Source organism: Microchirus variegatus, assembly GCF_963457635.1.
Source record: "Microchirus variegatus genome assembly, chromosome: 5".
NCBI lineage: Eukaryota > Metazoa > Chordata > Actinopteri > Pleuronectiformes > Soleidae > Microchirus > Microchirus variegatus.
Window position 1 is genome coordinate 21,963,725 of NC_139806.1, and position 27,363 is coordinate 21,991,087.

The 27,363-nt window shown below is 42.7% G+C and overlaps 1 long non-coding RNA gene across 1 annotated transcript; it reads left to right on the forward strand.

Annotated features, from left to right (window-relative positions):
• Window positions 1–27,013, forward strand: LOC310927063. The gene is made up of 3 exons (XR_014592822.1): window positions 1–69; window positions 24,405–24,519; window positions 25,745–27,013. It is a non-coding gene; the product is annotated as an uncharacterized lncRNA (long non-coding RNA).
• The last annotated feature ends 350 nt before the right edge of the window (window positions 27,014–27,363 follow it).

The following is a 27,363-nucleotide window of genomic DNA, read 5'->3' on the forward strand; positions in this document are numbered from 1 at the left end:
TGTGATACCAACACACTGATGCATCACTCGGACATGAACACAGGCTCGAAGATCAAGAATATTCTCAGGGTGAGTCCACAAATGAACACTTGATCTCAACCACAATGTAAGTAGTTGTATTTACTTAAAGTGAGGCCCAAAATTTCCATAAATAGACATCATTGAAAGTGCTTGAATTTTGTGCAAGAAAGAAGTTAAGTTGATATTTAGGTAAGGTCCCCCCTTGTTTGGTACGTTTGCTTGATGCACTTAGACTAGCAGTGTTGAGTGTTCTCTGGTGCTCACCAGAGAAAATCACAAAGATTGCCTTTGACCAAGATTCTGAGGACAATAACTTGTCCAGATGCAGAGCGTGCTGCAAATCCATAAAAGTGCGGACACCATGGGCAGAGCAGCTCCTACAAGTTGCCCGCCCTTGAATTTTAGGGATTTGGTCCTGGAAAAGTCCTTGAATTTGATGTCAACCTATGTATGGGAACACTGAAACCTTTACCCGCAAATTCTTCTTCAAACTATAATAATAACAATCTATTTTATTTACATAACACTTTTATTTACAATTTTACAAATTCAATTCAATTCAATTCCATTTTATTTGTATAGCGCCAAATCATCTCAAGGCACTGCACATAGACAACATCATGGAGAGCAGAGAAACCCAACAATTCACACTATGAACAAACACTAGGCATCAGTGGACAGAAAAAAACTCCCTTTTAACAGAAGAAATCTCTGACAGAACCAGACTCAAAGATATGCAGCCATCTGCCTCGACAGGTTGGGGTGAAAGAAAAATAGGGGACAGAGGAGAGGTGGAGGATAGAAAGGGGGAGAGAAAGGACAAGAGGGAGATGAGTTAGAGACAGCATAAAGAGACCAGGAGCAGATATACAACAATTGTTTCAAGTTATACAGGACAGTTAGGGTCAGTGAAGACATGTTTATAGAACTACAGTCATTTATATAAGCAGCAGCAGAGATTGTTGATAAAAAATTATACTGATGTCTAGTGCTGGGCGGTATGAGCAAAAAAGCAAGCAAAATGTATATCACAGTGTTTTTCAAAATTCTAACGGTTTCACGGTATATGACGGCATTTTTTTTTAATGCATAATCCATGCATACTTTTCTACTGGTTGAGAACAGAATTACTGCAGTAGATTAATTTAGGATGGTCTATTTGACTGTCATGAATACTGTAGAACAGGGGTGTCAAACTCATTTTCACTGAGGGCCACATCAGCATAATGGTTGCCCTCAAAGGGCCAGATGTAACTTTAAGACAGAATAAATGTAACTAAATGTAAACACACCCTCAGAAAAAGACTTCGAAGCACGGGTGATTTCTTCAGCAACAATAAAGCTAGCTTTCACCGCCGCATTGTTTTTGGTTGTGGCTTTTGTGAACACATTCTGCTGCAATCGCAGTTTAACGTTTCATTCTTTGACAATTTGTTGTTTTTCTTGAAGGCTAACTTTGGCATACTTGGCTCTTTGTTTGGTGTCAAAATGCCGTAGATGTAGATTGTACTCTCGGACACCGCCTCATAACACAAACATGTATTCGCCTTCCCATCTTTCTTGAAACTGCCTTCCATCTGCATCAATCTTTCTCTTCCTGGACATTTTGGGATTATTTGTGGATGTTTCAATCTCAATTTCATTTGTTGCATGATGCACAATGATACACTGCAATCTAGTGGCGGGATGCTGTTACTTCAAGGGTAACACAATAGCCATGCATTGTGGTTTATGGTCAACACACGCCTTAAAGCAGCATAGACCTCGTGGGCCACATAAGATGATGTGGCGGGCCACAGTTTGACACGTGCTGTAGAATAACTCCACACAGGTTCACATGGCCCCAGAAAATGATGCTGTTTACAAAGAAGAGCTACTCATGATTCTAATGAACTTAACTTAATTTTTTTGGCCTCACTAACGCCCCTGCTGTTTTCCAGCACCTGGCGAATGACATGCTGCGTGACATGCTGGACAGTTTCCTCTTCGTGTACTTGGATGATATTCTCATCTTTTCCGAGACCGAAGAGGAACATGTCCAGCATGTCCGTTTAGTGTTACAAAGACTATTGGAGAATAAACTATTTGTTAAGCCGGAGAAATGTTCATTCCATGCAAGATCAGTTCCATTCCTGGGGTTTATTGTGGAACAGGGAAGTCTTGCTCCCGACCCTTCCAAGATCTCGGCGGTAAAGGACTGGCCTACCCCTACCATCCAGAAGCAGTTACAGCGCTTCCTAGGCTTCGCAAACTTTTACAGACGTTTTATTAAGAACTACAGCCGAATTGTTGAACCTTCAACAAAACTGACTTCTCCTAAACAGACGTTCCTGTGGTCCGGTGATGCTGAGTCTGCGTTCCTTTGATTGAAGGAGATGTTCACTTCTGCTCCTATCCTGTCCCATCCTGACCCAGAACGTCAATTCGTGGTGGAGGTCGACGCGTCCGACACCGGTGTGGGGGTGGTCCTCTCCCAGCACATCCCCGACAACCAGAAACTCCATCCCTGCGCTTTCTTCAGCCGTCGACTCTCTCCCGCTGAAAGAAACTACGACGTTGGGAATAAAGAGCTCCTGGCTGTCGTCTTGGCCCTCCAAGAGTGGAGGCACTGGTTAGAGGGGACCGTCCAACCGTTTATCGTCTGGACCGATCATAAGAACCTGGCCTATCTACAGAACGCTCGAAGACTCGAGGCAGGGACGTTGGGCTCTCTTCCTGGGACGTTTCCAGTTTACCCTCACCTTTCGCCCAGGGCCCCAGAACGTAAAGCCTGATGCTCTCTCCCGACTGTATGCTCCAGACCCTCCAGAACCAGAACCCGGAACCATCCTGCCGTCCTCCTGCAACTTAGGTGCCGCTACTTGGCCAGTGGAGACGAGAGTTCACGAGGCCCAGGCGACCGATCCCGACCCTGGAGGAGGACCACCCGATCGCCTTTTTGTGCCCGCGGCCGCACGCTCCGAGGTCCTCCAATGGGGCCATTCCTCCAAGTTGGCTTGTCATCCTGGTACTGCTCGAACTCTCCAATTCCTCAAACAGCGTTTCTGGTGGCCTACCATGTCCCAAGACGCGGCAACCTTCGTCTCTATTTGCCCCACCTGCTCCAGGGGCAAGACTTCCAATCGCCCTCCGTCTGGTCTCCTACACCCCCTACCCATCCCACCGCCCCTGGTCACACATCGCTGTAGACTTTGTTACTGGACTTCCTCCCTCCCATAATCATACCACCGTCCTCACTGTTGTTGACCGTGTCGGTACACTACATTCCTCTACCTGCACTGCCCTCCGCCATGGAAACAGCTGAACTTCTGGTCCAACACATTTTTCGCTTCCATGGGTTTCCTGCTGACATCATCTAAGATCGTGGTCCTCAATTCGCCTCGCAGGTGTGGAAGGCTTTTTGCTCTGCCTTGGGGGCTTCTGCCAGCCTGTCTTCCGGCTATCATCCCCAATCAAACGGTCAAACAGAGAGGGCAAACCAAAATATGGAGGTAGCCCTCCGATGCGTTGCCGCCCACCATCCAGAAGAATGGAGTACCTTCCTACCATGGGTCGAATACGCACATAATTCCCTCATCTCTGCATCAACTGGCGTCTCCCCATTCATGGCATCCCTGGGCTACCAACCACCCCTGTTCAGTTTTCAGGAGAGAGAGGTCGCAGTTCCGTCCGTTCAGGCCAACCTTGAACGTTGTCAGGCAGTCTGGGTACAGGTCCGGACAGCACTCCAGAAAGCCTCCCAACAGTCTCAACGACAGGCTAATCGTCACCGCACTCCCGCTACTGAATACACCCCTGGCCAGAAGAAAATTTGATTCAAACCTGGTTACTTACCTGAACCTTCCTCTCAGGTCTCCACGTCTCCTGCTGCTGAGAACAACACGGACTCTCTTGCGGATTCCACTCTTCCGGGATCGCTTCCTCCTGTTGTGTCTCCAGCTTGCTCATCTTCTTCCTTCCACACGAAGCAGCCCGCTTCGCCACAGACTCTCTAGAACAAATGTTACTCCTCCACTACATCCTGAGTGAGTTCGTTCCACCTGGAACACAAGACAAACTGTATTCCCACCAGAGAGCTGTTGTGGATCCTGGCTCAGCTGTATTCGTTCGCTTAGGCTTACCTTCGTGTTGTCATACCCTGCTAGCGCTTGTAACATCTGGTAGCTAAATAAAAATACTTTTACTTACCTGCCTATGTCCTGTCTGCATTCGGGTCCTCATATTATATTCTCAACGTTTCCTTTAACGGAAACGTAACAGGACTAACATTACAGATTCAGTCATGTTTCACATCGCAATAGACATGGTCCCGATACACACAGTAGAAAACGTTTCATCTTTCATGTGGTGGACCCCTGCTACAAGCTACCAGGACAAAAAAAATCGTAATTGAAAATCGGGTTTTGAGAGAAGAAAACAGCCCTTAGGGAAGATGGCAAGGAACTAACAAGTTATTATTTTACCTTATACTATAACCTGATAATATAATAATGTAGTTATAAGATAGTAACTTTTATAAAGATATTATTATTATTATCAGGTATAGCTCACTCTAAGTGTCTTGCCCAAGGACACATCAGTATGTAGAAATAGGAAATCGAACACACAACCTTCAAGTGAATGATGACATTATTACATGTACTGTACGTATTATTACTTTTATAACAACTAACCTAACAGTCATGTTCCAATAAGAGCCTAAAGACTAAGGTTGGATGGTAACAAAATCTTGATACACTTTACCACAATCTATGGTAGTAAAATAGGTAATCGGCCTCATAGGGAGGGGATAAATCAAATCAACAAGACACAATAACAAATGCAACAGGTATGGTCCATTAGTTTATTTTTAGGTACTCAAGGTCAGCACAATTAACCTGTCACGAGCTTGGAGCCACTGTCCGTCTGGAACTTATTACCCAAGTTTTCTCCGTCGACATTAGACTGCACTTTTCCAACGTTTGTCAGATTATAAACAAACAACAAACAAACAATTATTTTGTTCCAGACGGACAGCGACCAACCTGTAACGACTTCCGATCCATTGAGCTGTTGCTCCAAAACTCAGGAGCCAATCAGGCAACTTCCTAAGGCCCGCCCATGGTCAGAATCGCAAACAAAATCAGGGTGCATAAAGTGTATTTTCAAACAATAAAATACAATGAAAAAATTTGAATGATTAAATAAATATTTTTATTTGCTTCTTAAAAAGTGTTGTTTATTAAAAACTCCATACTCTGCTCCTGGTCGCTGCTCACAGTACCAATGAAACCTGCATATGTTTTTCTTTGTTAGAAACTGCCCCAAGTCATCCTTTTTGGTGGTAGTTCTGTTTCTTTCTTCCTCCCCATCTCCCTTTTCCACTGCATGTCTAGCTTTTAAACTCTGCAAGCCACTGCACCGTCTGCCTGGCCCTCCACTCCAGTCTCACCATGTTGGCCTCTAACTCTGTCTTTGTCTCAGCCAAAGCGGTATCATCACTCTTGTATCCTCCGGGGTACTGAGGGTCGAGTAAGGTGTGCTTTACAGACTCGCTTTCATATTTGGCTCCAGCTTGGTAAGAATCCTAGCTTTTATTGACTTTTTTAACCAGGCGTCCTTGTCTGACACAGCAACACATTAGATGTTGTTTTTCTTTGGTACAGGGTCACTTGATGGGAGGCTTGCTGTTACCTCTGCAGCCTCTCAGAGATAACAACAAACAGTCTGGGCGATATTCTGTGGTTCCATATCATGACTTTATTGTGATGATGAGTTTATCCGTCTCCCTGCTCTGTGGCAAACATGGAGGCGTGACATAAAGCACACATGCATCCACTGCATGCAGAACTATGCAGGATTTTACTCTACCAGTTTGGGAGTTTTGATGGTTTGTTGTGGGGTTTTATTCCAATCCCTATATCATATGTAAGGGGAAAACAAGCCTTGTAAGAGCAGGGCCGCAGAACCAGAGTTCTCGAAAACAGCAGGTCTTGCAAAGTCTCGGGTCTCACGGGCAACACATGGCGTGGTTACATCCTCGATTTCCACCTTTGCTTTGGAGGTCAATATTGGGACGTTGTTTTGATCAATATTGGCTTTACAATAGAGATCGTGACACCCCAAGTGTATAGTTAATGTTATTTGCTGATCCAGGTGCAAATCCTCAAGCCAGTTTCATTCACCAGGCGTCACTACTTCATTGTCTCCTCGCAGTGGCAGAAGTTACCTGGCTGAAGAAGAGGGGCTCTTATCAGGCCGAGGCTTGTTGACCCAGACTCCTCCTCCTTGTTTTTAAATCCTGGAGCTGTTGCTCTGTTTCCTGTCTCACTCCACCATGTGAAGCATGTTGTAAGCAGCACCTTGTTTTGGCCCTCCGTATTCATGTAAATGCAGTTTCATGTAATTGAAAACGGAGACTTTTGAAAACTTCGAAACCACCATTTATGTGTGGATGGTGTAAGAATTATTTAAACAAAATTAGGCATGTGCATAAGTTTAGGCACCACAAAAGAAACATTTTGTGCATCCTCCTTTTGCAGAAATAACAGCCTCTAAATGCTTCCTATAGCTTCCAATTAGAGTCTAGATTCTGGCCGAAGGTATTTTGGACCATTCTTCTTTACAAAACATCTCCAGTTCGGTCAGGTTTGATTGTTTCCGAGGATGGACAGCCCGCTTTAAATCACACCACAAAAAAAAAAAAACTGCTCATAACACCTTATTGGCCCAAGAGGCTCAGGTGACCTTCACTGAACATACAACTTCAAAATAAAAGCACAGAATAATAATAATACATGAGAGACAAAATCATCCTTCCAAAAGAATGGAGAGATCATTTTCGCATGAGAAGAACTGTTGTTGAACTCTCATTGTGGTGCTTCATGGGGTTTCTGTGTTGTTGTGCAGAAAATATAGTTTATTTTATTTTTTTTAATACTGTGTAACCCCAGATTTCAACTGGACGCGTTACAGCCTGCTTCCACCTCTGCCCAGCGGCAATCACCACCGGGCGCATTACAGCAGCGCCGTGGTGCCTTGGGAGCCAGAGGTATTCACGGAAGATCACCCGATAATCTCGAACGGACGTGAGATCCCGCGATAGACTGTGTGTATAAAGGAAACAACAACACAGCTTCTTTCATTCTCCGACGTGGAAGAACTGTTGATCTGGTGTCATTAATGATTTTATGTTTCTCCAGTTCACACACCCCTTATGAAGACAAAGAAAAAGAAGAAGACGTGTACGTTGCCCGGATTGGCGTTACCGGAGCCAGGCCCGGGATTGGGCTCGCAGGCGAGCGCCTGGTGGCCGGGTCTTTGCTCGCGGGACCCGGCCGGGCTCAGCCCGAAAGAGCGAGGTGGGTGCCTCTTCAAGTGGGTTCACCACCTGCATGAAGGGCCATAAGGGGCCAGTGCAGTGTGATTTGTGTGGCAGTCGTGTGCGCAATCGCGGGACAACAACTCTAGCTATGGGGACATGGAATGTCACCTCACTGAGGGGGATAGTGCCTGAGCTTGTGCGGGAGGTAGAGCGGTACCGACTAGAAATAGTCGGGCTCACCTGCACGCAAAGTCTGGACTCTGGAACCCAGCTCCTTGAGAGAGGCTGGACTCTCTACTACTCTGGAGTTGCCCAAGGTGAGAGGCTGCGAGCTGGTGAGGGCTTGCTTACAGCTCCCCAGCTCAGCCGCCATGTGTTGGAGTTCTCTCTGCAGAACGAAAGGGTCGCGTCTAAGGTTCTATGGTCAAGGTTCTGTTCATTATTCTTATGGACAGAATTTCTAGGCGCAGCCAGGGGCCGGAGGGGGTCCGGTTCGGAAGCAGCTGGATTTCATCTCTGCTCTTTGCAGATGATGTGGTCTTGATGGCTCCTACGAACTAGGAACTCCAGAATGTGCTGGGGCGGTTTGCAGCCGAGTGCGAAGCAGCTGGGATGAGAATCAGCACCTCTAAGTCCGAGGCCATGGTTCTCGACCGGAAAAAGGTGGCTTGCCCCCTCCGGGTCAGTGGAGAGATCCTGCCTCAGGTTTAGGAGTTTAAGTATCCTGGGGTCTTGTTCACAAGTGAGGGAAGGATGGAGCGTGAGATTGACATGCGGATCGGGGCAGCGGCCACAGTAATGTGGTCATTGTCTCGGTCTGTTTTGGTGAAGAAGGAGCTGAGCCGAAAGGCAAAGCTCTCGATTTACCGGTCAATCTAAGTTCCTACCCTCACCTATGGTCATGAACTTTGGGTTATGACCGAAAGAACAAGATCCCGAATACAATCGGCTGAAATTAGTTTTCAACGCAGGATGGCGGAGCGCTCCGCTCCCTTAGAGATAGGGTGAGGAGCTCTGTCACCCGGGAGGAGCTGGGAGTAGCGCCACTGTTCCTCCACCTCGAAAGGAGCCAGCTGAGGTGGCTCGGGGCATTTGTATCGCGTGCCCCCTGGACGCCTCCCTCAGGAGGTGTTCCGGGCACGTCTCACTGGGAGGAGACCCAGAGGAAGACCCAGGACACGTTGGAGTGACTACGTCGCTCGGCTGGCCTGGGAACGCCTTGGGGGAAGTGTCCTGCGAGAGGGAGGTCTGGGCGTCCCTTCTCAGACTGCTGCCTCCGCGACCCGGCCCCGGATAAGAGGTAAGGGAGATGGATGGATGGATGGAGTGGAGTTTCTCCACTTTAATAATCAGTCTCTCTTCGTACATTATGACTCTCCAAGATGCTCCGATTAATTGACTGTTGACCTGGTAGCACCGGTCACGACGTAATGTTGATGTGAAGTTGTGATAGGCTATATGACCTGCGTATTGTGTTTTATTTTGAAAGGGGGGCTGAAGTGTTTTACTTTGAGTCTGTGTCTGCTCTGTTGAAATTTACGCGGTTCAGCAGCGGCAACGGCAAAAATAGAACTGCTACCCTAATGCCTGATTTTGAAAAATCCGGCATTGGGCAGAGTTAGCTGCAGAGGAGAGGGGTTGTACACACAACCCCCTCCTAAAAAGGGACAAACTTGGTTTATGTAAGGCAGGGGTTCTCAAAGTTTTGATACCTGAGGGCCAATTTATGAACCCAACGTTGGACTGAGGGCCGCCAAAGGAAAAAAATGGAAGAAAACCCAGAAAGAAATCCCATTTGTAATCATTTTAATGACCAGATTGCAGTTGTACAGTTTACACCTATTGGTCTGTATCCAGTAATGTCCAATAAACATTTAACAAGCTTAGTACCTCCTGGATTAAAACTATCAACTGTAATTCATTGCGGGCCACCAGAAATGTTTCTGCGGGCCGCCATTGGCCCCCGGGCCGCACTTTAAGAACCAATGACATAAGGTATTTCTAATATCCTTGATATATGAATATGTTACAGCAAATGTATTTTTTTGTTAGTGAAACTGATGCTGTGGCTATTTAAGATACCACAGTATATATATTACCACATTATTGTTCAACCATAATTTCTGTTTAACAAAATGATGTAACTCCAAACCTCTTGAGACACTGCAAAACATTCTTAATTAAATGCCATTTTAAAGACCTGTCTGTAAGGCAGATTCTAAAAATGGGAAAACAATTACCAAAAGTTGCTATTATGTATAATTTTCTGTGAAGTTCTTAGATGTTTGACACTCACAATACATCTAATTTCAAAATACAGATGAAAAACAAATCCAGGCAGAAATTCATGACACTGATGATCTTTGATGTTGGCTTTTATTGAGTTTACATAAAGCGTTGTGTATGTGTGAGTGACACACACATGTCACAGTGAGGGTAAACGCCAGTTTGTGATTTTGGGAAATGACATAATTTTTTGTGTTAAGTCTATTAAATAATAGACTTGTCAGGTGAGAATGTTTATTACCTATTTGTGGATGTAGGTTATCATTGATAGGTGATGTTATATTATCTCAATGTAGGAGCAGTGAACAGGGATCCTTTGTTGTTAAATATTTAAAGAGTGTTGGGCTTTCACTCAGATTTGTATTTCAAATTGGGCCTGAAGAATATCTTTCATTTCGTTTTGCCTCAAAACTTCCTCCATTTATTCCCAGGTTAATTCACTCTGATTCTTTTGTTAAAGAGATACTTCACCGATTTGCATGTGGCTTTGTATTGTTAGAATAGCAGAGTGGTTCTAAAATATTAATTTATTAGTTCTTTGGTGAGCATGACACACCTCAAACAAAACAACTACTCACATACAGAGGACATTATGAGTGCACAGTGGAACCACAGAACTGGGAAGTGTGAATTAATTGTTAATGGGATCATTATCATTGTAAATTAATGGAGAAGTTTTGATTCTTCTTACATTGCATTTTAGAAATTTCCACTGTTATTATGTTTAACCCATTCTTGCAGTAATAAAGTCAAAGCATGCACGTGGGAAGAGATGAAACACTGACTTTATGTGTTATTTCTATATTCATACACTAAAATCCGAATATATTGAGAAATACCTCAAGATTGTATGAATTGCAAAGCTGCAGAGGACTATTAATGGTTTGGCAAATGAGTGAAGATGGCAGACATGAGATGAGAGGAATGGATGAAGGCACCTCATCAGGTGAATCTCCAGAGAGAGTTAGGGTGATTATGGCGGGGATGTAGGTTAGAGTCTCTCTCCATGCCATCATTGCTATCTAAATGTTAAACATTTGATTGATTTATTTGTCAAATGACGTTTAAAAATTCATTGGGCCGATATGGTGACGTATGACGGGGTACGGGCGCTCTTAGTGCAGGGAGAGTGGTAAATGATTCTGGAATTGAATTTAGTTGCAAATAGGCTGGAGATTGAATCACGAGAGAGAGACAATGAGATGGTAAAGATTTAAGTGCAGAAGAGTAAAAGAGGAAATTAGACGGAAGACAACGTCTGCACTGAACTTTCTTCCAAAAAACGTAATTATTCATTGATAATGTATTTTAGTTTTTTCCTTAGAACAAGCAGCTTCTTCCTAAGGGTTTTTCCTTCACATTATATTTTATAATAATGCACTGATATCACTTCTCTGGACTGGGTACATTTTGTACTGATATGAGTACTTCAGCGGTGATTACACTTCTACAACTGCGTAATGCGCTATCCAATTGCGTTACCACGGAGACCCCTTGAGCCCTCATAGTTCTCCGTTGTGGTGCCAGATAGATACGCAAGGCAATTTCCCGCCTGATCGGTAGGGGTTGCTACGCAAGACTGGCCTTGGTCGGTAACGTCGTTGGTTGTTGTGGTTCCGGCTACAGTGAGCAATCACATCCAAGAGAGAAAGACTGTTGTTGTTGTAACAGCTGAATAACATTGAATGACAGATACTTTTGCGACGTAGAGGGCTTAAACTGACATAGAGCACTTTACGCAGGAGTATTAATTGGCTTTTAGTCCAATTTATACTGTTATAAATGGCTTTAAGCCCAACACTCTGTCAAAGGACAACGGAGACGGCAAGGGCTGTGATTGGTCCTCAGCAAGTCTCACCAGTGGAAATCCGCCTTTAAATTGGCCTACCATCAGTCTCGGTACATTTAGTGGACATACATTCCACCTCCAGACACGTCTCCTCAGTCTTTAGGCGGATTTCCACTGTCAGCGGTGCGGTTCTGCTTCGACCTCTGCCCAGCGGCAATCCCCACTGGGTGGCGGCGTTACAGCAGCGGCGCGGTGCCTTAGGAGCACAGCGGTATTCACGGAAGATCACGTGATAATCTCGAACGGATGCGAGTTTGTGAGATCCTGCGATAGACTGAGTGTATAAAGGAAACAACAACACAGCTTTTTCATTGTCCGACGTGGAAGAACTGTTGATCTGGTGTCATGGATGATTTTATGTTTCTGCACTTCAGTCTCTCGTCGTACATTATGACTCTCCGAGACGCTCTGATCAATTGATTGTTGACCTGGTAGCAACGGTCACGACGTAATGTTGATGCGAAGTTGTGACAGGCTATATGACCTGCATATTGTGTTTTATTTTGAAAGGGAGGCGGAAGTGTTTTACTTACAAGTCTGTGTCGGACTTCCTGGCAATAGCACAGAAAAAACTGCTACCTATTGAAAGCGCTTTCCAGTGGAAATGTTCTCATTGATTAGAATGGAAGCTATTTGCAACAGCGACCGCACCGCTGACGTGCTGCGGCTGTTACATGTCCAATGGAAATCCGCCTTATCACGTCTCCATTTTTGTATCAAAAGTTTGATGTAAACATTTTTCATTTCATTTCGTTTACAACAAAAGAGCAACAAGAATCATTAGTAGACGTCAAAGTTATTAAAGTTTATTATCTGGTTGATTACACTACTTGAACACAAATCATGTTCAAGGCTTAGATGATATCAATAAAAAAAATAATAATTATGGAACTGTGTCACAGTTAAAGGCGGAATAACTTAATCACAGACCTCAGAAATTCCAAACCAAATACCATATTAAAAAAAATAATTAAAAATCTGTTTTCAGTATCAATACTTTCAAGTGAAAATGAATGAATCTAATGATTCACTAGTGATTTTTGCTGTCCAACGGGTTAGGTCTGGGACTTAAATCCACAATCAGGAAACAGACAAAATACACAATCTAATCCCACTGAAACCACATGTTAAGTGTTAAGTATTGTGGATTGTGTCAGCCTACAGAGTTCTATTCTGGTGCCTGTCTGTGAACCACAACCTCTATGTTACAGTAAGCTGAACTAAGGTGTGACAGCAAAGTGACAGAAAAAGCTAATTGGCCAAACGTATGTGTCAGTACAGTGCAGGAGCTGCCAGCCTCTTACACCTGCACTGCTACGACCAATAATGGGAATGGCCACACCACAAGTCCAATGCCATTCACTGAGGCATCATCTCATAATCCCCACACTGAATTTTACTAGTATAGTGATGATATTCATCAGTGTTTCCTAAACTTTCTTTTTAAATATGGCACACCGAATACAAAGCCAATTTCTGCATAATAGTGACTCATTTGCAGCCGTATCTGTGACACCTGAGGACATTTTGAATTGGAAAAATAATAATTACCAAGAGATGGCTGGTAAATGAATTAAAGGTCATTTTATGCATGTTATTTAAAACCTATACACATAAATCTTGACTCAACTGTTGGGAAAATTTGTTTGGAGACCCCCCAAAAAAATCTCTTTGAGAATCACTGGCATAAAATCTACCTCAGGGGTTCTGAGTTTACAACTTTCTTGTTGTGCCAACGTTGGGTCTTATTCAGAAAAGTCCTTGTGTCACCACACTAGAGATAGGGGATATAAAAAAAAATTCAGTACAGTACAAAAGTCAGAAACCAAGCTAGTTCAAAACATGTACATGAACATGCTTTGTTGGTTGCTGGCTGAATTCTTTATCTGCAATTGTGTACCCTTATCAGTGTTTTTCTTAACAGTTTCTCTCACCTCAAGGTGTGGTGGCACTTTTAGTTTGTTTTTTTCATGTCAGTTATTTACCTGTGGCTTATTCCTCCCTAGAATCACATTCTTATCCATCCTGGTCTGTGGAATTTAATTTTGACCATCTTTCTCAGTTTGGGATTACTTTAGTTTCTTAGCTAGTTTCTACACATTTATCAGTCTCTGTGTCGCTTCCTTTTTCCCGGGAAATATTTTATTTTGTTTTCCTCCACTCATCCCCTGGTTAAGATCTCGGGATGTAACACCGTGACTGAATTACCAAGCAGCCGATGTGTACAACTGTCCCAGAAGCCCCAAAGTCACATTATCATTTCTTCATTTCAATGAACTGCTATATAACATGAGACATGTCCAGCATTATTACCTAACCTATAGTGGCCTAGAATCTAAATGAATTCATGATGGGCTTCCTTGGTTCCTACTTTGAAAAACTACAATAAAATAAGTGATACAAAGAGCCCAACGCAATTTAAACCACTCTGCTGCAGGAGAATGTGTTACCTGTAGGCCTGGCAAACTTGATTCTTTTTAAGGATGCGGGTTATTCTGAGTCACTCACTCAACTGATCCGGATTATGCGAGTCACTTGAGTCAATATTGCTAAATCGCCAAGAACACTCAGTACAAATGTATTTATTGTATTAACTTAGTGTAGCATAAACAATGTGTAGGGTTTCAATGTAGACATAGAAACAGGAACAGAGAACTGTCCACAGTAAATAAATTATTAGGCTATTATTATTATTAGCCGATTATTATTATTAGGCTACTTAACAACTTGACCAACACAATTTTTATATGCTACATTCTATATTGTCTCATTCCCCATTTTCAAATCCCATCTGAAAACCCACATTTTTAAACAGGCCTACCTCCTCTAACTCTCTACCTGTTATTGTTATTATTATTTTGTTGTTGTTGTAAGGTGACCTTGAGTATGTCATGAAAGGTGCCAAATATAATGCATTATTATTATTATTATTATTTTTATTATAATAACAACACCAAACCTTGGCCTGTAACCTACAGTATAAGCATGCTATTTCAGAAGTGAAAGTATGGCTTTTGTTGTGGATTTGCTGTTCAAACTGACTCGTGGAGAAATAGCCTACTACTCTCGTCTGCTAGGAAACAGATTCACTCATGACAACGTAGCCGGCTGATTCGTGACTAGTCTCCGCTCTGTTTCCGGCTCTGCAGGAAGTTGCTATCTCGGAGAGACACACTGGCGCTGTTTATCATTTTAAATTAAATTGTAGTATGACTCAACTGATCCGGGTTAATGATGCTAGAGACTCGCGACTCCTTTTAATTTAAAGACACGGGTGAAATATCCGATTGACTCAGGACTCAACCAGCTCTAGTTACCTGAGTTTTGGGGGTTATAATGAAACTGCCACTTCATTATAGTCTACTCACTGCTCTGTGCAATCTGTACCTAATGGGAATGTGAAGCAATGGGAGGCATGATCCTACCATGAGCTCCATGGTTGCAAACATTTCTCTCACACTGCAGACTTTGGAAGTAGAAGCAGCTGAAATCCGCCTGTTGTGCAGACCAACAGTCTCACTGCCAGTTCTGGTTGCTGGGCGGAGCCGATCACGGAGGTGCTGGAGCCGCATGTACCGGTCCTGAGCGGGTGTGGTAACACGTGGCCGGTGGACATGTGCACGGTTCACTGTCGTTCCAGTCTCTCTGAAACGAGTCCACAGGCGGCTGACAGTGGAATCATGCACATTCAGTTGTGTTTCCACAGCTGTAATGGTCAACTCAGCATGCCAATGGCACGCTCCCTCGTGATTTGTGACATCTGTGGCATATTGACAAGTGACAAAAGTCCACATTTTGGTGTGCCCTTTTATTGACCAGACCATAAGGAGTGTCTGTGTACTGGTCACGCATATTGACCACCACTCTGCCATGCTCCATGACTCTGGTGTTGAAATACTCAATCTGAGATTGTAGTCAATAGGAGTGGCCAAATGACACTGGACTAATGGGTTTGAGCAAAACCCATAATTCCATAAACACATGCATCAAGAATCTGAGCAAATGTCATGACATTCTATTTTCGTTAACTATTTCAAGTTTGTGCATTTATATTTTTGTTGAGTATACTATTGTGAGCTACACTGCTACACAGAACAATACAATACATAAAAAACTGGACATAATAACCTATTAACATTTTAAATGAAATAACTTGATAAATATATAGGAAGGGGGGTGGCTTATTCTGTTATTATTTCTTGGGCTTACACTCAAGTAGTCATATTTCCATCATCTGTTTTTGTTGTTTCATAAAAATGAAAACAAAATATACTATGTATACTTAAGCTTTAGAAGCATCAAAGATAGATACATATTTCTAATATCAAATAAAATAAAATACATTTTAGTCGCTCTGTGGTGTAGTGTGGATGGATCAGTCTGTCTCAGCTAGTTGCTAATTCATTAGCATCACAGTCAATACTTCATACACAAAGCTGTGCCATTCACATATTATTCAAGCAAGAGGCGGCCCGAGGGCCCCCTTGGTGATCGGGTGTGGGAGGACATTTTATCATTTTTATTTATATTGTATAAAGATATATACATTCATATATCTGAATAGTGTTAATCCTAAATAACACGGCTATATTATAATTAATGCAATTTATTGAGGTACAAATCAAATTCAGCTTCGGGACCCTTGGAGCTAGTAAATAACAATGTAGCCACATAGACTGTGTTTAGCATGATTTTTTTTTTTTTAATTTTAATCCCTGTATGTGACTTCGAATGAACACTAACGTAGCGTAGATTAACGACTTTAATGAAAACTCACCCCATAAGAAGATAGAAGGTTAATAAGAAGCTTCATGTCATCATCTCAGACATAACTACCGTGTCTGTTCCTCAAGGTGTCCACTTGTTCTCATGTCTTGTTGTCTTTCGGCCGCTAAATTATCCATCCATTTGTTGTTCATAAACTCTGGAGAAAGTTTGCGACAATGAACTCTGCTAACGTATGCTAAAGTCTGTTAGCTTAAATGCTAACGCAAAGGAGTCCACTCACAAAGCAGAAGTGAGAATTGTGTCGGCCTCTGTCTTTGTTCTTCTGTGTTTTTCCTTTTCCATCTTCATGGTGAACCCACACAGGTCCACAGTAGTAGTGAGGAGCCTCCACTGCCTCTGCTGCATTTTAATTAGCCATGTGTTTTCTCTGTGACCGACCATCGACCAGCCACAAAACTTGGATATGAAAAGGAACACTTCGAGGGCTTTGATAAGCTGCTGGATGTCCTCCATTGTTGTGTTGTTGTTGTGTCACGTTGAATGTCGTTGATTGTCGTTGTAGCGCCGATGCGACGTCAAGCTACCGCTACAGCATGCACCCCCAAACTAGTTTGACGTTCACATATTGTTCACATATCGTTGCGCAAAATGCTGGTAGTTACCGGAGTAACGTGTTTATATTGGTTATCTGGGCCAGTCCGCTCGGCTGTGGGCAGCCTTTGGTCACTAAATTTCTGCGCCCGAGAGTTTTCATATCTTTTGCATTGCAAGTGCATGGCTGCATGCATTCTCGAGCGAGAGAATGTTTTTAAACTACACTTGAATGCAGATTACACACAGTAGTCACGGACTGTATAATGTATAGTTCATTTATTTAAACTTCCCATGTTTTTATAAATTATTTTAGATGATTCCTATATTCTTCTTCTTCTTCATAGCGCACTCTATGGACGGACCACCACTGCTTTTAGTATATAACATAACACATAAATTTAAACTTCGTTTAATTTTGAAAAATATTTTCTAACTTACCAATACAAAATTATACCATATACGGTTGTAAATTCGCCACTACATTGTCGTGATTGATCTTGTGATTTGGGTCACGATAGTTTGCCATCTTTAAAGAGTAAGGTCCCATTTAGAATGTTTGGAAACACTGGTTTAGTCTGCATCTCAGTGGACTACACCATGCTGTGCATTATGAGCTCACAGATCTCTGCTACCACTGATTGGTGATGACGCAAGCTGCTTGTGGACAGCAGCTGCCAGAAACATTTCAATCATCCACATGTATCTTCATTTGATGAGAATCTGGATCAGTGTTTCCTGGAAGGAGAAAGAAAAAAGCACCTTGTGCACCAGCTGTGTGTGTTTGATTTGATCTGTTTTCACCAAGAGTTGCACAAATCTGTCACAAAATGGATGGCATGTTAATAGAAAAATGGAATAGAAAACAAGGGCTGCTTCAATTTTAGGTTTGTTCCAACTGATAATTAATATAACATTATTGTAATTCAACGAGTGTAATATATGTAAAAATGCTCCAATTGGAAGTAAACATTTTCCATAAAGGAGGATAGGCACTGGTACTTTTTTAAGTCAAATACCCAAACAATACCCGATACTTTATTGAGCTAACTGATGCTCTTCACAGTCATAACAATTCAGAAGTGTGACACAATATGTGACCTTGAGATTTAGCACTTCACTCACAGTCACTCTGCTTTCGGTTGCATCTCCACCAAGCGAACAGAACAACTTCAGGTTGTGGGTTTTGAGAGCTCTCACTCTGCAGTAGCTACGGGGGTTTGCAACTGCAGTGTTTGATGTTTAACGGGTAGCCTTGATGTGTTTGCATTCTAACCTGCAGGCCTGACTGCTGCTGTCTGCCACTGAGCAGCAGCTGGAAGTTAAGTCTGGCTCAAGGTTAGCTCTGACTTTTCCTTTGAGAAAGGGGGATTTGAAAAGACACAATCCACTTCTCAAGCCTCCCTCCCCAAACTTTCATCCTTGAAGTCTGAAATCATGAATCACACTGAAGAAAGGAATTTAAAAGTTCTGCAAAGCCGAGCTCACACAAAGTATCAACCAGATCAGGAAATGGCACATTAAAACGTTTGGGTCATTTTACATTATTTTTAGATTTGCATTTGTTGGATTAGTGGTTAAATGTGTTATTTAATTTGTTTCCAGAGTCTGTTAAAATAAATGGGTCAACCCATTAATCAGTCACCTCAGTTCTTTCGTGTAATGTCAGAGGTCCAACTCGGTGTCGTGTAGCCATGCCAACATCTCTGGACCTAGGTCAAAAAGGCTGGCTTCCGATGGTGGTCTGTATAAGGAGCAGGTGGTGATTATGTGGTCGGCAGTCTGCTCGGGGTCGCCACACTCACAAGCCGCACTGTCTGCCAGGCCCCACTTTTTCAGCCGGGCCCTCCCGCATCCATCGTTACATCTGGTACCCAGGAGATGGCGCCATAGGAGGCGACGACCTGCCACGCCGGCACTGGACCACTCTGAACCGTTTATGAACTGGGGTCGGTCGCTTCAAAACATCAAGTCACCTCAGTTAATCAAGAGGATATTACCATTTTAAAATGGCATTGGCTAATTATTATTTCACTTTTCTTTGTGCATATATGTATATGTGCATGTTGTTCAGTAAATGTTCATATAAATGTACAGCATGTAGGATTTAGTGTCACACATGCATGAATGAATGAAAGAATTCTGCTGTTTCTGTTTGTTTCTAAAAAAAAAAAGTATCCACATGCTGCTCTTCCATAAACATTGTTTTTTATTCCATTTCTGCCAGATGGAAATAATTTCATCTGACATACTAGAACTTTGATTTAACCCATAGTGTTCACGTGGCACGGATTTGTGCCGCAGGTGCACCAATGGTAATATGCTGCAGGAATAATACATAACTCCTTTATGGAGTGTTTTTTTTTTCATAAAAAGGAGCCAAGTGAACTTTGAACTGTGACCTATTTCCAAATTTGATTAAGTCAGGTTTTAAATTTTTTGTACTTTTTGCTCAGGTGTGTTTATATAGTTGGTGAAAATTAATGATTTTTTTTTCAGAAAAAATTATATAAGACACTCTGTTGCACATTCTTGAATTGAATTGAATTACTTTATTCCTCCCCTGGGGTATGGAAGCAAATTAGTGCCATTATCCAAATTAAAATGCATTAACAGAAATGCTTTTTCATTTTCAAAATGGAGCTTCATTTTGTGAATCATAAATAAAATGAATAATCAATATTTCAAAATGCATTTTCATTTTCAAATTCAAGACTGCTCATTCTGTGACTTAATTAAAATGATAAAGAAAATGACATTTAAGATTTAATTTTCAAAACATCCTCCAGCAAAAAGGTAACAAAATTCAATTTGAAATGTCAAATTTGAAAATTAAAATGCATTAACAGAAATGCTTTTTCATTTTCAAAATGTAGCTGCATTTTTTGACTCATAAATAAAATTAATAGTCAATATTCCAAACTGCATTTTAATTTTCAACTTCTAGACTGCTTATTCTGTGCCTTAAAAGACTAAGCAAACAGAGAAATGCTTTTTCGTGTTCATGTTCGCTGCAAAAAGTGTTTCATAATTCAAATGAGTTCACAATACGGCGCGGCGCAGGATAGTGACGTCACTGGCCACTCCCCTTGTTCTTCCAATCGTGTTGAGCATAGACATGTAAACTATAGATGTCTTACGGTGGAGTGTCCAACGACAGTATTGGCCAGCAGCGCGGACGACACATCTACCTTTTTCATATCTATAGTGCTGAACAGGTACTATATGACATCGCCAGACTGCCAACGACTGAGTGCCGTCACAGGAAAAACAAGTCTTACACAACTGTAGATCAGTTAAAACTAAAGTAACAATCCCAAAAACGTGGGTTAATCTCCAACATTTACCGGGGGAAACGTCTAAAATCTCACTAAGGAGTCTGGTGTGTTTAGGGACAGCACCGCTGATTGTGACCGGCTGCATAGACGTTGCAGCTGTGTGTGTTTGTGTCACACGGAGTCTGCGCTCCAGAGAACTCCGACACAAGGATCGAGCCAAACAATAATGCTGAACTGTAGATAGGTTAAAAGTACTTTAACAATCCTAAAAACGTGGGTTAATCTGCGACAATTACCAGGGAAATGTCTGACTTCTCAAAATTAAGAGTAAAAAGAATACAATTAAATACAATGTGGTAAAAAATTACACTAATTATTAAGTAAGCAATAAATAAAACGTAAAGATAAGAGTAAGAGGTAAGTAGGTAAGTGAGTGGAAATTTAAAACAACAGTGGGGATGAAGGACTTTCGGTAGCGCTCCGTCTTACACTGAGGGTGCCGGAGCCTGCCGCTGAAGGAGCTGCGGAGCCCCTCCACAGTCAGATGCAGTGGGTGGAGTGTGTTATCCATGACAGTCTGGATAATGTCCTCCTCTGTCCCACCTCCTCCACGAGACGAGCGGCTCAGTACAGAGCCGGTCCTCCTGACCATCCTGTTCAGTTTCTTTCTGTCCCTGTCCGTGCTGCCTGTCCTGCTCCCCAGCAAACCACAGCGCAGTGGATGGCAGAGGCCACCACCGAGTCATAAAAAGTCAGTAGTAGAAGTCTGCACACACCTAAGGACCTCGGTCTTCTACAGGGCGTTGATGCGAGTGTTCCAGTTCAGTTTATTGTTGAGGTGAACACCCAGGTTCTTGAAGCTGTCAACCAGCTCGATGTCCGAGCCCTGGATGCTCACCGGTGAGTGTGGTGGGGTCCTTTTCCGGAAGTCGATCACCATCTCCCTCGTCTTTCAGGTGTTCAAATTCAGCCAACAATAGCTGAGTCATCGGAGAACTTCTGGAGGTGACAGCTGCTGGAGTTGTAGGTGTAGTCCGAGGTGTAGAGGCGCCCTGATGCTGCAGCTGGCCACCTCAGACCTGCAGTCCCGCAGCCTCACATACTGCGGTCTGTTGGTGAGGTAGTCGGCGGTCCATGCAGCCAGCTGTGTCCCCAATCCTGCGTCCTCCATCTTCCGTAGCAGGGCCGGTCGGATGGTGTTGAAAGCGCTGGAGAAGTCAAAGAACATGACTCTCACAGCGCACCCGGCGACCTCCAGATGAGTCAGCGCCTGGTGCTGCAGATAGATGACGACATCATCCACCCCGATCTTCGGCCTGTAGGCGAACTGCAGCGGCTCCATCGCGGAGCTCCCTGATCGAATCGGTTGAAGTACTGATTCAGTTCAGTGGTCCATCTCTGGTCATCCCCTGCTGTGACTCTGGCTCCACTCTGTCCATGTCCTGTGATGTTCTTCAGGCCTCTCCACACGTCCCTCGTCCTGCTCTGCCCCAGCGAACACTCTCTTCTTCTTGTTCAGCAGGACTTGAAGTTGAGGGGTCACCCATGGCTTGGTGTTGGCAAAGCACCGCATCCTACGGGTTGGTGTGACGTTCCCCTCACAGAATTTCATGTAATCAGTGAAATAGTCATTGGAGCCATTGATGTTATCTCTATCAGAGAATGTCTCCCAGATTGTTGTCTCAAAGCAGTCTCTCGACCTCTCCTTGGCTTCTTCATTCCACATCCTTACAGTATAATCTCTGTATATACTGTAAGTTTAAACATAGCAACAAAAATGTTCTGTCTTCTAAGTTTTAAGCAACTTTTTGTATAATTCAGTAATTCTATAATCGGGGAAATTCATAATGGGCAAAGAAGTCTAAAAAAATATCCTTGTAAAGTATTTGCTGAATTTATTCAAGACATCTTGTTACAGATGTTTTTCTCTTTTAAACGATACATACAATGATACAGTAACAAAACAAAACATAGCCTTACAGTGCATTCAAGTTAAATGCAAGAGTGTTTCCACAAAGACGAGCCCAAATATATGTCTTACATTTCAAGCTGCCTCCTGTTTTACATTTCCTCGGACAAAACACAGGTGAAAACACAGAAAATAGATGACTCTTAATTTTCTTCCTGTTCTCTTTCCCACTGAATCCCCTTAATCCTATTTCCTCGCCACCTCCACCACATATGTTTATTTATAAGAATGCCTCTTGTGCAAACAAGCTACTGGCGAGTTCAACGCTGGGTAGTTGAGGAGCAGGTTCAGAGACATAAGACACAGTGAAGCAAAAACAGAAGAAAAGAAACTGCTGTTTAGCTCGTTTGATCCCACCCAACGACTGGAGGGCTGAGATAATAAAGCACTGCCCAGCAGAGGCCTGAGGGATGGAGGGATCGCCTGTGTGACTCATTCTCAGAAGAAGCTGTTCTCTTCCGGGTTCTGAGCTACTCAGAACTGTGTATTTTCAAAGTTCTAGTCCCTCTACTTGTCCCCTATTGAAAAACATCCACTCATCGCTGGACACATGACATGACCTCTCTTTACAACTTTAAACTTTTACATATATATAGTTTCTCAGGTAAAGTTTGAAACAAAACAGATGTTCTGCATCAAGATTATTATATTATATTAATACAGTGTTTGGAAAATTCGTTCTACATGGAGCAGGCTCATGATTTACATAACACATACAATATGATGAATAATATCTGATGCACAGCTTGTACAGGACACGACATAATAGCCCATATATGTCATAAATATGATATAATACATAATAATAATAATAATAATAATATAACACATTCATGAACAGCAGGCAAAATGGCTACAGGGGTGTGACAACATCGTACCTGCCCAAAATGTGATAAAGATCTTGATTCATCGTGAGTATTCTGCCCAGCAGACCGAAGACCATTGTTTACATGGCAAATGGCCATCTTGAAATAGCTGCTGTTGTTGTTTTCTTTTTCTATTTTTGTTGTTGTTGTTTTTGATCACGTATTATGATTTGCTGCCAACGTGAACATGGAGGGAGAGCAGGAAAGGAGGATTCCCACATTCAGCGATGATGCTCATGGTGTCTATTCATGTCTTTGTGGGGGCAAATTTGTTGTTTCCTCGTGTGGGCAAACGTGTTGTTGCGTTGATGAAATATTACCAGTGTTACAGTTTTCAATCCCATCGGAACCACTAATATAATCTCTAGACATATAATTAAACTAAGTGTAGGAAGTCTGTACTAAAATGTTATCACATACTGACAAGACTGTGACTTTTCTCTCATTATTTAGGGCCTTATCTGGGCCACTTGTTGAAGACAACTTTTCTTGTTTTTATGGCTAATGTTTCAACTTTGATATACAATGTATTTTGGTGAGCATGTGAGCAGTTCCAAGCTCTGATTTCCCACAACGCTTCATTATGGAGTGTAGTGAGATTTTTTAAAGGTAACTGATGTAGACATTTACACGTTCTGACTAAAAGAGTCGTTTGAACACAGCTGTGTTATGAAACATAATGTTGTTGCAGAACAGATGGGACATTTGTTCATCTCTGCAGAGCTTCTTGATCCTTAGGTTCTTACTGTGCTTTTAGAAACTTTTCATGACTCAAGTCCAGTTTTGTTGACTTATTATTAAGGATGGCTTGACACCACTTTTTTATTTGTTCAATACTGATATGGCAACCTTAAATATATACACTAATAAGGATGTGCAACTATGGTCTGTGGCCAATACATACACTAAAAACTCCAGTCACCACACCACTCAATGAAAACATAATTTGGGCGACAGTGAATGGTAGAGCGAGTTGTCTTTCTGCTGGAAGGTTTTGGGTTCAATTCCAGGCTCTGCTGTAGTCTTCATGCCCACGTGTCCCCAGGCAAGGAACTTAATTCCAAGTTGATGCTCATAGAGGTACTGTGTGAATGGCAAAATTGTAGTGAAGCAGCTTTGAGTGGTCATCAAGTCTAGAAAAGTGCAAATTAAATACAGACCATTTGATTCAAATCAACGTGATGCGATAAGCGCTTTAGCAGAGTAGGCTAACCTGTTAACCACTTTAAAAATTTGAGTAGACACACAAACAAGTCACAAGGACATATTTCCACAGCAGTTAAAGTGTCTGGGGGCAGACACTTGATGCTTTTCTCTCTTTTCTTCTCTCCCTCGCTCTTCGCAGCCCTCCATCACTCTCCACTGTTTCTCTCCTTTGTTACTCATGCTGCACCAGGAACACGTGCGATGTCTAGAGCGCACAGAGCCGCTGACAGCCTTTGTACAAATACTGATTAAATAATCCCTTGTATCTACCAACATTCATTGTCTATGGCTTTAACCTCCACATAAGGTTCAAGGGGCTTCTGGAGCCAATCCCAGCTGACATCAGGGCTGCCATCTTGTGAGAAAACCTTGGAGTGGGACATCGTGGCATGCGGGGCAAATGTACGGCTGGCCCAGTCGAGGTGAAAACAATATATTTATTCATAGTAATTTTTAATGCATCCCAGGCTTATTAATGCTTATACTATATGCTTTATGTATTATTAATGCCTAACACTCATAATACTTTATACAATAATAATAATAATATAGTAAATAATGTAGACATCCTGGGAGCTGGTAGATTCGATCCTACGACCTTCCCAACACAAGTCTACCACAGTTATTCTCCTGTAATAGGTGTCAGAAGAAGATTTAACGATTAGACTAGAAAGAATAAAAGATGCACGTGGTTGGAACGTCGTTGTGGTGCATGCCATTACCTGACCTGTGCCGGAAACTTGATCAGTTCAGTGCATGTGCTTGGCTGAATTTCTAGAACCATTGACGCTCGGACACCTCTCTTGCCGCTCAGTCCAGGATGATGCAACTGATTGCAACCAAACTGTCTAGGTATCGCAAGTGTGAGTGGTTTCAAAAATTTCAGAGGATGGATGAAATTAGCAGCATTTGCTTAGCACACGCGACAGTTTGATATTGCACTCCTCACAGTCTCTGCATGCATAACTTATCAATCACGAGTGGTTTTCTCAGTCTCAACACATTAGATCACAGATAAACAGCTGGCAGATATATTGAGAACTGTTTTTAATTATGATGTGTACTTCAGTTGGTCTGTCTTGGTGAAGAAGGCGATTGTCAGACGTATACAAACGGCAGGCGTGAACCCAATAGCAAGACAGATCAGATGGAGACGGAGCAGTTCAAGTAATATAGTCAAGTTTATTCGACAGAGTTCGATACCCGGAAGTCAGTCCGCGTGGCAAACAAATCAGGCAAGGAGACGGCAAACGGGAAGGTCTCAGATCAAAGGCAGGTTCAGGCAATAATCAGGCAGAGAGATAATAACACTGGACTGTTGGTATGAAGCTAGACAATCTGGCAGAGGACAAGGGGAAATGGGCTGGTATATAAAGGGGGCAGTGATTAGCAGGTGGGAGACAGGCGTATAACAGGGGCGGAGCAGATCAGGTGACTGGGAGTGGCAGGTGGGATGACTGACAGGTTCTGAAATGACAGGAGTTAGTAAACAGAATTAGACTATGAGAAATGAACTGATTTAAGTTGAAACTGTGACAGAGCTGAGCCGAAAGGCGATTTAAGCTCCTATCCTCACCTATGGTCACGAGCTGTGGGTAGTGACTGAAAGAACGAGAAACAAGCAGCCAAAATGGGTTTCCTCCGCAGGGTGTCTGGGCGCTCCCTTAGAGGGGTGAGAAGCTCGGTGATCCGGGAGAGGCTCAGAGTAGAACCGCTGCTCCTCCGCATTGAGAGAAGCCATATGAGGTGGCTCGGGCACCTGGTTAGGATGCCTTCTGGACGCCTCCCTGGTGAGGTGTTCCGTGCACGTTCCACTGGGAGGAGACCCCGGAGAAGACCCCGGAGAAGACCCTGGAGAAGACCCAGGAGAAGACCCAGGACTCGCTGGAGAGACTCTGTCTCTCGGTTGGCCTGGGAACGCCTCGGGATTCCCCCAGAAGAGCTGGATGAAGTGCCTGGGGAGAGGGAAGTCTGGACTTCTCTGCTCAAGCTATTTCCCCCGAAACCTGACCTCGGACAAGTGGTAGAAGATGGATGGCTGGATGGATGGATGGTGTACTTCAATGTGAAAATGCGTGTCTCACGACAAATGTGTGAGAGTTGGCTGCTATATGACACAGGGGGCTAACACAAGGCCAACACACACAGATGAACAACTATTCACTCTCTCACATTCAAACAATATTAATGTAGAGTGTCCAATTAACCTATTTTGAACTGGGGGAGGCCCATATATAAAGAGTTGCAAACCAGGCTCTACCTACTGCAAAGCAATAATGCTAGTGATTAAGAAGAATTGTGCTGATGCTTAACCAGCCATGATCAGCCATTCCAAAAAACATTATGGCACCTGTAAAGAAATAAACAGCAACCCGGAAAAAAAAACAATCTATGTATTCACTTTCTGTGCTTAGTTGAAGTATGTCAGGGCCACAAGGTTGGTGTAGTGGTTAGGACTCTTGCCCACACTTTCCCCCCACAGCCACAAAAACATGCAGATTTTGGGATTAGGTAAATTGAGCACCTATTAAAATTGACTGTATGTGAGAGTGAATGGTTGTTTGTCTCTCTATGTGTCCCTGTGATGGACTGGCCAACTGTCTAGGGTGTACTCCATCTAGCGCCCTGTGCTAGCTGAGATTGGGACAGCCCCCCCGTGACCCTCATGTGGAGGATAAAGTGGTAGAAGATGGATCAGATTTTATGTTTCTCGTTTCTCTTTACCAAAATCTAATCTAGATTTTGAGCAGTATATTCAGTATCGTGTCTGCTCATACTGCTTATTGTGTACTCATTTATTAGCTTTGTACCTCATTTTCTTAATTGGCAAATAAGATGGCATTTGCTGATTGGGACACCAATGTTTATCCGGACTATGATTCCTAAAAGCAATCTTGATTGATTTAATTGAATAAGCTGCTGAATAAGAATAGAAGTAAAACAGTTATGTTTATGCTTATTTTATTTTTTGTATGGTTGAGTTTGTGATTATTAAAAGGTAGTGAAACTCTAACGTTTGAGGACTTGTTATTGATGAACATTTGTGTCCACACTGCAAAATAACAACCAGAGGAATAAATCAGCATCAGTGTCAGCTTGTTACATTAACTGTTCTGCTTGAGTCACATTCAGAAACATAATTAAAATTAATAATCATTATAAATGATTTACAAGCAAAAACACCAGCATATGTTGATTGCATGGTGTTTCCATGTTAGAGTAATAGAAAGAAGTATGTTAAGGACCAGTCATACTTATAACATACA